The sequence below is a fragment of the Coturnix japonica genome, chromosome 3 (genome assembly GCF_054131305.1).
Source record: "Coturnix japonica strain WE chromosome 3, WE-NBRP24, whole genome shotgun sequence".
In the NCBI taxonomy this organism is placed as follows: domain Eukaryota; kingdom Metazoa; phylum Chordata; class Aves; order Galliformes; family Phasianidae; genus Coturnix; species Coturnix japonica.
The window spans coordinates 10,031,830-10,044,643 of record NC_140665.1 but is presented as its reverse complement, the minus strand read 5'-3'; the positions used below and the strand labels follow the sequence as shown (position 1 = coordinate 10,044,643).

General features: G+C 43.1%; 1 long non-coding RNA gene across 1 annotated transcript in view; it reads left to right on the top strand.

The window, feature by feature from the left end:
- The window catches only part of LOC116653193 (uncharacterized), a 67,727-nt gene that overhangs the window by 28,608 nt on the left and 26,305 nt on the right, over nucleotides 1-12,814 (top strand). The window lies entirely within an intron of this gene.

Below are 12,814 nucleotides of genomic sequence, written 5' to 3'. Positions count from 1 at the left end.
CTGCCTGGAACTGCCTTGGAAACTCATTTCTTCTTTTTATTCTGCATTATTGTTGGTTTATTGCAGCTCATGGGGTATATGGCCAGTTTCTAGATGTAAGTGAGGTGCAGACAAACATAAACACCATGGTGAGGAAGGCTTACAAGCAGGAAATAGGACTCTGAGAAAAATGGGAAGACATCTGAAATCTGGACAGGGTATTTATCAGGAGGAGGTAAAAGGGGGTTCTGCAAGGCAGGGCTGTGCTGCTGCTTCACTGGACATGAGCCCTCGTGGCCATGAGAGATTTCCAGGGATGGGAAGAGCTGGGATGGCCTCAGCTGGTCCCATTCTGCCCTGGGGTCCCTGCAGCACCTCCTCACAGTGCATTACCTGACCCCTCACCTTCTGCGTGTACACAATCATCTCTTAGCACTAAGTTGCTGTGGTTGGCTTTTCAGCAGAACAACCCCACCATTTCTACAGTTTTTCATGAGAAAATTGGTTCATCTGACTCAAATGCCTGTTTCCCAAAGATCGTGTCAAAATCTCATTAAGAATAATTACCCTATCAAATGTCTGCATTGTTCGTTGTAATTCAGTTTGCAGTGCTCAAAGATTTCTGCCGAAAGACATGTAAAGTGATCTGACTTCTTGATATTTGCCTTCAAAATCGTCACCCCGGTGTTTTGACTACATGATGGCTGCAGTGGGAATCTATAATAACTGCCTCTGAACAGCTGTAATGCTGGTCCCACCATTGCTGTTACAGAGGCACAGCTGTGCCCTATCATGGGACCTCCATGTGAAGCACCCAAGGGAAGGCTGGTGAGGAGCTCTGCAGCAATGTGTGTGTCTAGCATGACAGTAGCTCGGATGAGGCCAATCCCCTGTACTCTGGCAAGGGGAGCTCAGCACCCACAGCAGCGTGGGATCCCCTCTTTTTGCTGCTTCTCGTCACCATTTCAACTTGAATTCCTGCCAAGCTCCTGACTCTTTTTGCTTGAACACATCTGGGTCAGCTTCTGCCCTCAATTAGATGTTGGTTCAGTTCTTGATTTAAGCAGGTTTTCATGGGAGCAGCTAAGGGCAGGAGCTGGCCCTGGAAAGCCGCTGGAAGTAAGAACATTTACAAATCTTCGGTGTTGTATGAGCAAAAGGGGCATAAAGGACAGCAAGCACAAGATCAGCTCTTACCAGTCATGTTGAGACAAATACCTTTTATTCTAGGACAAACCCATTACTTTTTATGTAGCAAATCTGGCTGTTGTGTTGTTTAATGGATTTATAAATTGAATTTGTTATTAGCAGTGACTCCACTATTCTGACATTAAATGGCAGGAAATTGGCCTGCTGTGTTGCAGCCACCTCTTAGTAGGAGTACCTTTCTCCCCTTGTTCTAACAGGCTGGCTTTCGAAAACCCACGAGCAAGGACATCATAGAGAATTAGATTCTGTTTGGTTAAAAAGCAAAATTAGAGCAATTGATCATTTCATTCTGGTGATCAGAGACTCCCAGAGGAGAATGCTGAAACATCTGTAATAGCCAGAGTTACAGAAGGACAATAAGAGAATCAGAGCTCTTTGGAAACTTATTTTTCAGCTCACTGGAGGTTCAGAATATCATAATTAATAGAAATAATTTCACAATTTCTCAAAAACAGCTTCAAATCAAACTAAAATATAACGTCCCTGTTTGTTTGATTGCAAGGATGACTTTTGAAAACTAAAAGCAAAATGGACATTTCTAAGTGAAAAGCCACATGAATTTAAAGGGAGAATTCAAGTACCTTGTTTATGAACACCAGTAGAGCTATTTAAGCTAGTCAAAAGGAATTTTTTCTTGTATTTTTCAGTGTGGCATTTGGTGCTGTAGTCAGACGTCTGGACACCATCTGATGGAGCCATACCTTGAAAAGAAAACTTGCCCACCTCTGTTTCCTCGAGACAATACATTCCCGTTCCCTAATGTCCAGCAGAGCCTACTGGTTATTATTAGTAATTATTTTTTAAATGTAAACTGTTGCATTTGTGACTGGATGTATGCTCTGCACAGGCTAAATCATCTAGGCTTTGCTTAGACTAAGTTCCCCCTAAATTACCCCACTGCAGAAGAGACGTGCATTCACTGAGCCAATCTACTTAATGGCGTTGACAGAGCAACGGGCTCCGCTGTGAGAGATACAAGGACAGCACTGAGGTCAGTCTGGGAATCTGTGAGCCAAAAGCTCCTTAGGCAAGGCACTTACTGCAGGAAAGGCAGAGGCAAGCTTGATGAAAATAGCTGTAGCACAGTTAAAAACAAAGCAAAACAAAATGAAGAAATCGCGTGGAATGGATTCATCTGGATTTGACACTCACGCATCATTCTGGTACTCACTAAAAGAAACCCCATCTTTATATTTATTTTATTTTCCCTAGTACAAGTGTTTTTCCTAGGTGCTGGACTGCAAGTGTGAAGACAAGCCTATAATTCTTCTATACGTAATGTTGTTTTTTTTTCAAGTGGTGTTAATTAATTTTATTATTAATCTTATTTCTGGGAATTTTAAGTGTTTGTGTTGGAATGTTTTCTGATTGAAGCCATGAAAAGACTCTACCGAGCTTTCCATCCAGCACACTTTGCAGGAATTACACCTGCAATTAGAATTAATTTACCAAATGAAATCACCTCTGAAGCAATCAGGGCTCTCACAGCCATAGGCCATTCATCTCAAGTGCAAAATGCAGCCATACAGTTATTATAACATGGTGCAGAACGGGAGAGAAAAATATTTACTAAGGAGAAGGGAAATTATAGCACTTCTCTGAATTAAAACAAATGTATGTAAATAAAGATACCCTCTGCTTCCATAACCCGATTATAATACTGATGTGCGTGATCTGAAAATTACATGCTGTGAAAGTAACACGCTGCTGTGGAGAGGCATCTGGCTGGCTCTCCTTGATTTCAGGCGCATGTAGGATAATTGCACACTTCAGCATAGATCCTGATTTGAAACATTCCAGAAGAAAAGCCTTTCTTTCTATAAAGCTTGTTTAATTCTAAGGGCACTGAAGCCTGTGAGGGGCTGCTGGCAGCAGCTCTGCTGAGAGCACATGGACATGCCAAAGGATGGAGAGCTATTGTGCCTTGGGGCATGGCCCCGGTGTGCAGCACTGGCTCATTTCTCATGTCCTGGTTGAGTCGCTCTGGATGAGCAAAACCTGGGGAGGAATGATCAGTGTCAGTCCTACACCAGCTTGCAAGGTGAACGTGGGACTATAAGCGAGGTGCTTGCAATACATGCTCAGAGATGGAGGGAGTGAGGACTGAACCCAACTGCTGCATACTCTCCTACTCAAAGCAATGGGGCTGTTCTGATTTCTGGCCACCTTCTGATACCTGAATGGTAACTCTTTCATGCTGCATTTCACTCTTGGCAGTATTGATGTGCAAGCTTTCTGGGGGTGAAGAGGTTTTTTAATAGAAAATAATATGAAATTCATTTAAGCTGTTACTATCATCCATTGCAGTGAAGCTGGGAAAGTATCTTCTGTAGACTTATTACATCTTGACCATAGATTTACAAGCAGATTTATGTGAGCATATCTGATGTACTACTTTGTAAGCTGGGTGGGACTGTATATCAAGGCAAAGAAAGCACTGAGAAATTCTGTGTGTTATTCTGATGCTTCAAAACATTACTGATACCACCTAATTGTGCCTTTAGGTGAGCAAGCTGAAAGTTCAGCACGTCCCCCAAGTTCTTCTAAAGCTTTTTCAAAGCACCATCTCTGTTTCCCAGCAGAGACTGACTGTGAAGTTAAGGCGTGACAAATCTGGAGGTGACTCATCAGCTGTTTGTTATTAGGCATACATTGTATATTAATTACCCTCAGTTTGAAGACCTAGTGTGCAGTTGTGAGTCAAGCTGATGCTTTGAAATGAGGGTGTTTAGCAGGGAAAATGGGTGTGCGGTGATGTGGTGAGATGACAAAAGGCTTTGATTCTTCCATGGCTCGGGGAATAGCTGCAGCACAGTATGTTGAACTCATGGGGAAAAAAAGTATCCCGAGAACCCAATAAGAATATTCAACTAACTGCTTTTATAGACAGGCCTGACTCAGAATGAATGTTCAAGCCTTAAAAGAGTGGGTTGAGCAGCGCTATCGGAAAGATTCTTTTCATGTGAATCACAATTGAATAATTTGAATAACTGACTCAAAAGTTGCTGCCTGTACAAGCAGGAAGGCAGGACGTGCCACTGCCTGAATCTCCCTCTGTGGGATGCATCTTCCCATCTCCTCTTTCCACCCTCCAAGCATTTTACTTCCTTCCTACGTGGAAGACCACATGAAAGGTAATGTAACAGTGGCAAAGAGCACTGATTTGAGTGTTTTGCTCTGTGACGAACCAGATGGACCTCGTGGAGGAGAGGAAGTCCTCCTTCCTGCGAGAGCTATAGGGCTTGTGCAAGAGTGAGAAGATGGGAGTTATTTCTGAGTCATTCTGAGTACTCTAGAGCTGGCTGGAAGTCAACCCATGTGGCCCCGGCCAGTACTGAATGTTGCCACCAGGAGGGAAACAGAACAGAGCTCCTGTTTCAAGGCATAGAGTCTGACATGTCCTTTTGGTGTGTCACCTTAGCTTGGAGTTTAACTGATCTGCTGGAAAAGTGGCATGGAAAACTGTAGGCAAGCCAGAAGGCTACTGGAACATACTGAGGATAACTTCCTAAGCCAAGTAATAGACAGCCCCAGCAGAGGGGATGCAGTGCTGGACCTGTTGCTCAGCAATGTGAGCAATCTGATTGGTGACATCAGGACTGTAGGCTGCCTGGGCTGTAGTGATCATGCAGTGGTGAAGTTCAGACTCTTAAGAGATATTGGACACGCAAAATGTAAAAGCAGGGAGCTTAATTATAGGAATGCCAACTTGCATCTCCTCAGGTAGTCAACAAAACCCCCTGGGAATCTGTACTCAGTGTCAAGGGAGCAGAGCAGAGCTAGCTGATCTTTAGAGATGGTTTTCTTAGGGCACGAGAGCTCTTCACCTCAAGTGGAGGAATAAAGGAAAGCAAGAGACTGTTATGTCTGAACTGGGACCTGCTGGTCAAACTGGAGAGCAAGAAGAAAATGCACAGGCAGCAGAAGCAATGACAGGTACCCTGAGAGGAGTAAGGGATGCAGATAGACTGTGTAGGGATGGGGTGGTGGGCTCAAGAAGGCCAAAGCCCAACTGGAACTGGACTTGGCAAGGGGTGCTAAGAAGGACAAGAAAGGCTTCTACAAGTACATCAACCAGCAGAGCACCTTCACGGTGAAGACAGGATAAGACAGCTGAGACTGTTCAGCCTGGGGAAGAGAAGGCTGTGGGGAGACCTGAGCTGCCTTTCAGTATCCAAAGGGGGACTGTAAGAAGTGAAGGGCAGACTATTTAGTTGTGCCTGTGATGACAGGACAAGAGGAAATGGTTTCTAACTAAAGAAAGGGAGATTTAGACTGGATATAAGGAAGAAGTTTTTTACAATAAGGTTGCCCAGAGATGTGGTGGATGACTGATCCTTGGAGAAACCCAAGCTCAGGCTGGATGGGGCTCTGAGTGCAGATGGAGCTGCAGTTGTCCCCGTTCATTGCAGGAGGATTGAACCAGATGACCTTTAAGGGTTTCTTCCAACTCAAAACTATTCTATGCTTCTGTGATTCTGTGTCCGAACTTTTCTTGCCCGAGAAAAAGCACTGTGATCAAGGTTGGACTGAAATACTGAAGTCCTTTTTGAACTCAAGCCTCTTTGAACTGGGTGACCTCTAATGAAAGCTGGGAAAGTTTAGAGAGGAAAACAGCTTATCTTTTCCTTCTCCTTGCTGGATGAATGCCCTTATTTTGTTATAGATCGTTCAGCTTTATTTTTGCTAGAGGAATGTTATTTATTCAGCTTTCAAATGTTTGGTTAGCTTATTAATTTTTCATATGCAAGAGCTTTGAATATGTCTCTTTGAAATGCCACAGCTAACCTCCTTTTTCCTTTGGGCAATGTACTTGGATCTCCACTTTTGACCTTCTTCCAAAAGTTGCCTGGAAAATTAGCCAAGGGGATGTTCTCCAGCTCATGGCTATCAGGTGGCACTGCTGCTGATTTATGAAGTTCCCATTACATTGAGCTAATGAACAGGAAAACGTGACAGCCACCAGAAGGTCTGCACACCCTCTTGTTAGTGTGTGAAGGATATGCACGTGAGGGAGCACGCCTGACCACAGTGCTGAGCAGGGGAAAACCAAACCATCTTCTCTTTCACCACTGTATTATCTGCTGTAATTTCCAGCCTTGCTCACTGCAAATCCACCCTCACCTGCTTCTTCTTGGGGGAATGTCCCCCACTTGGTGGTTTCATGAAGGCACAGTGGTAATAATGTAAAGGAAAGGGGAGTTCCTTCTCCCTGGGCTAAGGATGAACTGTCTGTGCTGTCATTCCAGTATTGTTTTAATTTTGTTTTCTTCTGTTAATGCTTGTTTTACCCTCTGGTGTTGCTTTGGCAGGTACAGGAGTTTTGTCCTTTAGGTCAAATTCTCTGTGATGCTGAAATGAACTAAATGCAGAGGTTTTTTCTTTGCTTCACACAGATGGTATTTCTCTTGTTTTGCTTTTTAATAACTTCAAGATTCTTTCTGTTTTTGAATGTGGAAATAGCATCAGCATGGACTTGCTGTCCTTGCTTTCACCAGATCACGGGCTGCCCATCCTTTACGAACCTTTTTGTTGCATTTACCCTTTCTCACTTCTCCAGTCTTCATTTAGTATTCTTAATTTTTCTTTTCCTTGATTGTTCTCTCGCAGTAATTCCAGCTCACCCAGCAATCACCATCACAATGCTGTTTTCCAAGGTTAGTAGGTTTCCAAGGAGTCCTGTTTGACTCCAGACTGCTGGCTGCAGGTCCAGCTACCTTGTACAGTCAATAAATGAAAGCTCTCTATTCATATAGCACAAATCACCACTTCCCCTCTTGTCATACCCTGCTCCTCAAGGCGGTTCATTTCACACATCTTTACATTGGAAGCTGTGCACTGTAATATAGATCAGCATGTATTTATCGACTTTATCCTGTTATTATTCTGATAGGCATGTATGGCTGTGTTGTGCTCCCACCCCAGGTATTACCTCTGTCTGGTTTGTTACCTCTGTGAGCCTTCTCTTCAGCATTTTACAGTTCTCCTCTGCAGGTGTGTGAGGGGAGCCTACGCAATAGGATACTGACTGTTGGTGGTAAGGCTGCAAAGCACCGAGGGCATCTTTGTACAAGAACAGGATGATAAATAAGCTTTTTGAAAGTGCTTGTGTGACTCATGTCTCATGCTTGTGTGAAAACATACAGAAGCCTTAAGTCCCCTGCCTTTTAACTGTGTTTGTAATTAATTTATGTGCTTTGTTAGCTTTTACCTGGATATTCTAAAAAAAATCAGACAAGAGCAGAGGTTCGTGCTCTGTGCTTGGAGGAGCTGATGTATGCCTGAAACCTTCTCTGATTTTGCCATTAACTCCTTTTCACACCTATTAGGGCAGAGCAGAGGGTGTCAGAGCTGGCAGCTCCACTGGGGCCATGAGCAGTGGGAATGGCCAACCCTACAAAAATGCCCTTGCTATTTTAGTTAGTTAGAAGGCTGTGTGCTCCCTGTATGGGCTGAAGGGAAGGGAGGGCGCAAGCTTCCTCCTCCAAGGCTCCAGCAGACTGAGAGAACATAGTTTTGTCACTGCGTTACAATTTATAGCTAATATCTGCAAATTCTGGCAAAATACTGTTAACCTTAATATACTGTTCCACCCCAACAGTAATTTTGTATGCAGACACAGACTCGGGGAGGATATAATTGGTACCTATTGCTCTACTTTCAAAATGCTGCATTCAGATACATTCCTGTGGAAAAAGAAACTGATGAATCTTCAATACCTGGAGAGACTGAGATTGCCCACAGACTTCTAATGAGCATCGAACTGCACTGCCTTCCTCCAGTGATGCTGAGACACAGTCTTACCTGGGGGGCACTCAGGAGCCAACACAGCTCATTGCTGGGGCTTTGTGGTATTGCTCTGTTTGTATGTACGTTTGAAACTGAAGGAAGCACTGGAAAAATTCCTTAGCACAGAAATGTTCCAGACAGATTTCAAGTTTGTTTTTCTCATGCCAACCATGCACACTTCAACATCTTTGTTTAGCTGTCTAGATGTTGCAGTATTCTTGTGGTTCCATCTGTACATTTGTTTATAGCCTGAAGAAATCATCCATGCTTGCTTTTGGTTTTTTGGTTTGTTTTTTTTTTTGCAACCTGAGTAATGCTGGTGGCTTGTAGCTTGATTAGCCCTTATGCATGGATGATGTGAGGGAACTCAGCACAGTGCTCGATTAACTATGGACAGAGTTTTTCTTCTCTGAGAGTCCATATAAAGGTGCTCTGTCTGACAGCAAATATACCTTGAACCTTGGTAAATTGCACCGGTGTTCAAAGAAAAATAACCCTCATCCTTTTGCTGCTTTTTTATTAATTCAGATGTCGTACCTATTTTAATTCACATGTTCCCAACCAAGATTTAATTACAACAGGTATTTTGGGGTAGCTGTTTTTAATTTTCTTCTAGCTGTGTTTCAATTTCCTTTGTTGATTCACTGCTGATTTTACTTTCACAATTGATTGTAAAGGTTTATTCTTCCCTTAACGTTAATCTTTAAATACTTCCTCGCAACAGGGGCTCTCAGGTGATTATTACATTGTGCTCTGTGATGAGAAGCAGTCCGCAGTTCTGGATCTGGTAGCTGTTCTCCTCCCACTACAGCTATCTCCACACAGGGACATATGCTTTCCATATCTTTGTGACGTGTCTTACACTGTCATTTTTCTAATTATTTTCTAATTTAATTGCAATTGCACTACTAGTTATCACAAGGTGATACCACATCAAAGTGTGGTAGAAAAAGAAAGATATTTGTTAAGAATTGTTGTCTTTGCATTAATTGGAGGTTGGAATTAGATGATCTCTAAGGTTCCTTGCAACTCAAGCTTGTCTTTGATTCTGTGATTTAGCCTTTTCCCTTCATTACGTTGTCTTAAATGGCAAATTCAAAGGCAAAATGTCACTTGGTATTAAAACCTCAGTCAGCCAACAGTCCAAACTCTTCCCTGGGGTGACTTTCATAGAGTTGTGCCAGGAATTAATTTGATTGAGTCAGGAAAGGATTTAAAAAAACACACCCACAGCCGAAGGTCTGAGATCTCTTGCCTCACAGTTATCCTCATTTGCAACTCCTTCAAGACCCACTCTTCCTTAAAAGGGCTTTAAAACATTTGGACCTGGAATGAAGGTGACACTCCCTGCTCTGAGATTGGCTTTTGGTTTCTTTTGCTGGTGGCTGCTCCCTTCTCCTTATGTGCAAGTTCACCAACTGAAATTTAAAAGCTGTGTTTCCCCTTCAGTCTCCATAGTGCTGTATGGATGTGAGCTTTTCCCATCCTTTGTTTGAAAAAACATGTGGCTTTGACATCTGAGTCTGAATGGCACTAACTGTGGAAGTGATACAGTAGTCTTGTTTAACAATGCTTAGATCATGAACAGAAAAGTCAATAGTCTCTCCACGGCTTCCCCTTCAGAAGGATAAAAATGGTTCTGATTAAATAAATCCCCAGCTCCCCCTAACATCCCATAACAGCCAAAGCAGAGCTGTCTTGATGGCTTCTTGTATGCCTGCATGTCCCAAACCAACCACAGCAGAAACATTGCCCTTGCTTGACTGCTGCCAGGTTGTCATGAAAGGAACCATTTTTGGAAATGGAATGGCTGGAGGCAGCCATAAGGGAGTCATAAGAGGGAGGAACAAACACCTAAAAGAACTCCTTAATGGTAAGGGTGATGGAGCACTGGAACAGGCTGCCCAGAGAGGTGGTGGAATCTCCTTCTATGGAGATATTCAAGACCTGTCTGAACACCAACTGAAGAAGATTGTCCATAACCAAGAATGAAAACATAATTCTGGTCCCAAATCCTACATGACTGCAGTTTCAGTAAACTTGATCTTTATAGCAAAGGTCATGGAACCATCCAACAGCAAGACCTGAGGATGTTTCCAAGCCTCAGGGAAGCAGTGCTGTAGTTGTGTCACCCTAATGGATGGCTGTATAACTTGGTAAAGACACATAACAACTTCACAGTTCTCTGTAGTGTTTCTCTCCCAGTGATTCACTGTTCTACCATAAGAAAGACTTTTTTTACCTCATATTTCTGCAGTTCCAGTCTGTTGTTTTTCAGCCCCTGGGCTGACTGGTGATGATGTATACAGACTGCTCCCCGGAGGGCATGCTGGTAGTCCTGCCTTTGACTAAAGCATGTGATAGAACAGTTGGCAATCTACAACTCTTTAGGTGTGTGATGCACTTTGGGAAAAGGAACTATTTAAAGCAAGATGACAATTTGTCTGTTTGTTATTTAAATGTACCCAGAAAAATTATTGGTTTCTATAAAAACTAAAAGCTCCAGCATAGTTAATGGGAGGGCTGGTGAACACTGCAAGGATGGACATCACTTGCTGCAAATATTTCAACTTCTTTGGGCAGTTTGAGGTAGTTCAACTGTCCTTCATCCCTGCAGAGGTATTTTAACTCATTACACGTTAAAAGGTTGAACTTGCCTTTTGTTTTTCATTATGCATTATTGTAGTTCTTTTGCTTTGTGAATGCAACAATCTAAATAATTCATAGGAGCCGAAGTACCGGCTGTCAGTGCCACAACCAGGCAGGTCCTGATTCCTGATAGCCTCACCTTTCCCAAAGACCACAGAGTACGTGGCTGTGCTCTGATAGCGCTGTGCTGCAGTGTGTTGCTGGAGGCTCGCTGGCATTTCAGAGCACATCTGGCAGTTGAGAGTAAAATAGACAGAGAAACAACATTGATCAACAAGAGTTTTGCTCTTGACGTAACCAGGAAAGTACACCTTGGGTGCCTAATTAGCATCAAACCATGCAGAAATGATATTGGAAAATGAAATTATTGACTGCGTATCTAAAAATAGGTAGCCTGCACCTCTTGTAGGAGCAAGTTTGGGGGATGTCAGGTGTAGCAAAAATCAATGAGGTGATGCGATAGACTGATGGTGTGTCAGAAGAGCTGCTGTTACTCCCCACCTCCCGCAGAACCCAACTGCACGTAGCTGAGAGTGTCAGCTGGTCCTGATGTTACACACATATTTATTTGAGTGCTTGTTAAGCAGGTGAAGTGACCTAATTGTGAGGGGAGCTCGGCCTCCATCCACGCTGTCAGGTGGCTGGGTTTTCCTTTTGGGCTGCTCCTGATGTTCATCTTTGAGGAAGCTGCTGTGGCAGAGTGCGTTTGGTAGAAGTCAGCATCATGTGATGAGAGCCCGTAACTGCCTTTGCCTTTTGGAAGAGTTTTGAACCCCTCCTCTAGAGCACAGTACAGCGGCAAAAAACATGCAAAACTGAAATTCTGGCAGCCTTCAGCAGTCTCCTCTTGCTTACAGAAATGCCAATAGGAAGTTTAGTTAGGAGAGCTTTGTCTCACTTTGTCTCAATGCATTGAAAGAAATAATACCGCTGTGTGAGCTAATTGACCGGGGGCTCATCAGGCTTTCTTTGATTTCCTCCTCCTTTCTCAAGCCTGTGAAGGACCAACTATTAAGGAATATGGAATGGAAATAGGAATAATAAGTAATATCCAGCTGCCAGGATTGCTTATCACAGTTTGACTGCAAACTTATAGCAGCTGGTAACATTATCCAGGTTTTGCATACTTCATGTCTATTTGCGTACAGATTTGACAATGTAATTGTGGACTGGCATAAGGCAGAATGAAAGAAAAAAGTGAGCAAATTCAGAAAATGAAGTTCTTACAATCTGCTACTGTATTTCAAACAAAGCTAACAGTATGCCATTTTGCAGCAGGAACTGACTTTTTTTCTAAGTACTGGGCCAGCTAGAAGTCATGGAGCCGTATTTAAACTGATGCTTGCCATGTAGACCTCAATCAAACACACTGAGCTGCATGAAGGGCAACTCTGTGATAGATCAGCACTTAGCAGTGTTGTGCATACAAATAAAATGAATATGACGATGTTGGCTGTTGGCATGATTTTAGGCAGACTGTAACAAATCCTTACATTTTTCAAGCCACCCCATTCTACACTGGTATGACTACAACCCCCTATTTAGGAGAGCAGCCCACCTCTGCTGGCAGGGGCAGTGATAAGTGTTTTAATACTGATTGCAGAAGAATTGGGATTTGTGGCAATCACGATTGTGTCTGAAAAACTTCCTCTGCCTGTCTGCCCTACTTTTCTCTTGAACCATGATTTTAAAGCATCAGCATCAAGATGATTTTGGAGACATTTAGCAACCCAAGTACTGAGTTTAATAGGAAAATGTGGTAATATTGTTTGGGGTTTGACAGTTGACTATTTTTACTGAAATTCTGTCATAAGTTATGCTTGCTGTTCGAATTATGGTATTTCTCTGAGATGCCATGAAAAGGAACTGGTCAGTAATAATCTTTTGCAAAGATTAAGACATCTGGAAGGGAGGATACAACTTGTTTTCTGTTTCATTTACGGCCACCTGGTTTAGGACTAAACACACACACACACACACACACACACACCCTCCCAAACAGCATCATTCTGGTATATACATCAGGGCTTTTATTTTGTTATGTATTTTGGTGGTGATTGCTTCTTGTTCATTGGCACAGGCTGCCTGGGGAGGTGGTGAAGTCGCCGTCCTTGGAGGTGTTGGACTGAGGGACACGGTTTAGTGGGCCATACTGGTGACAGGCCGATGGTTGGACTGGATGATCTTA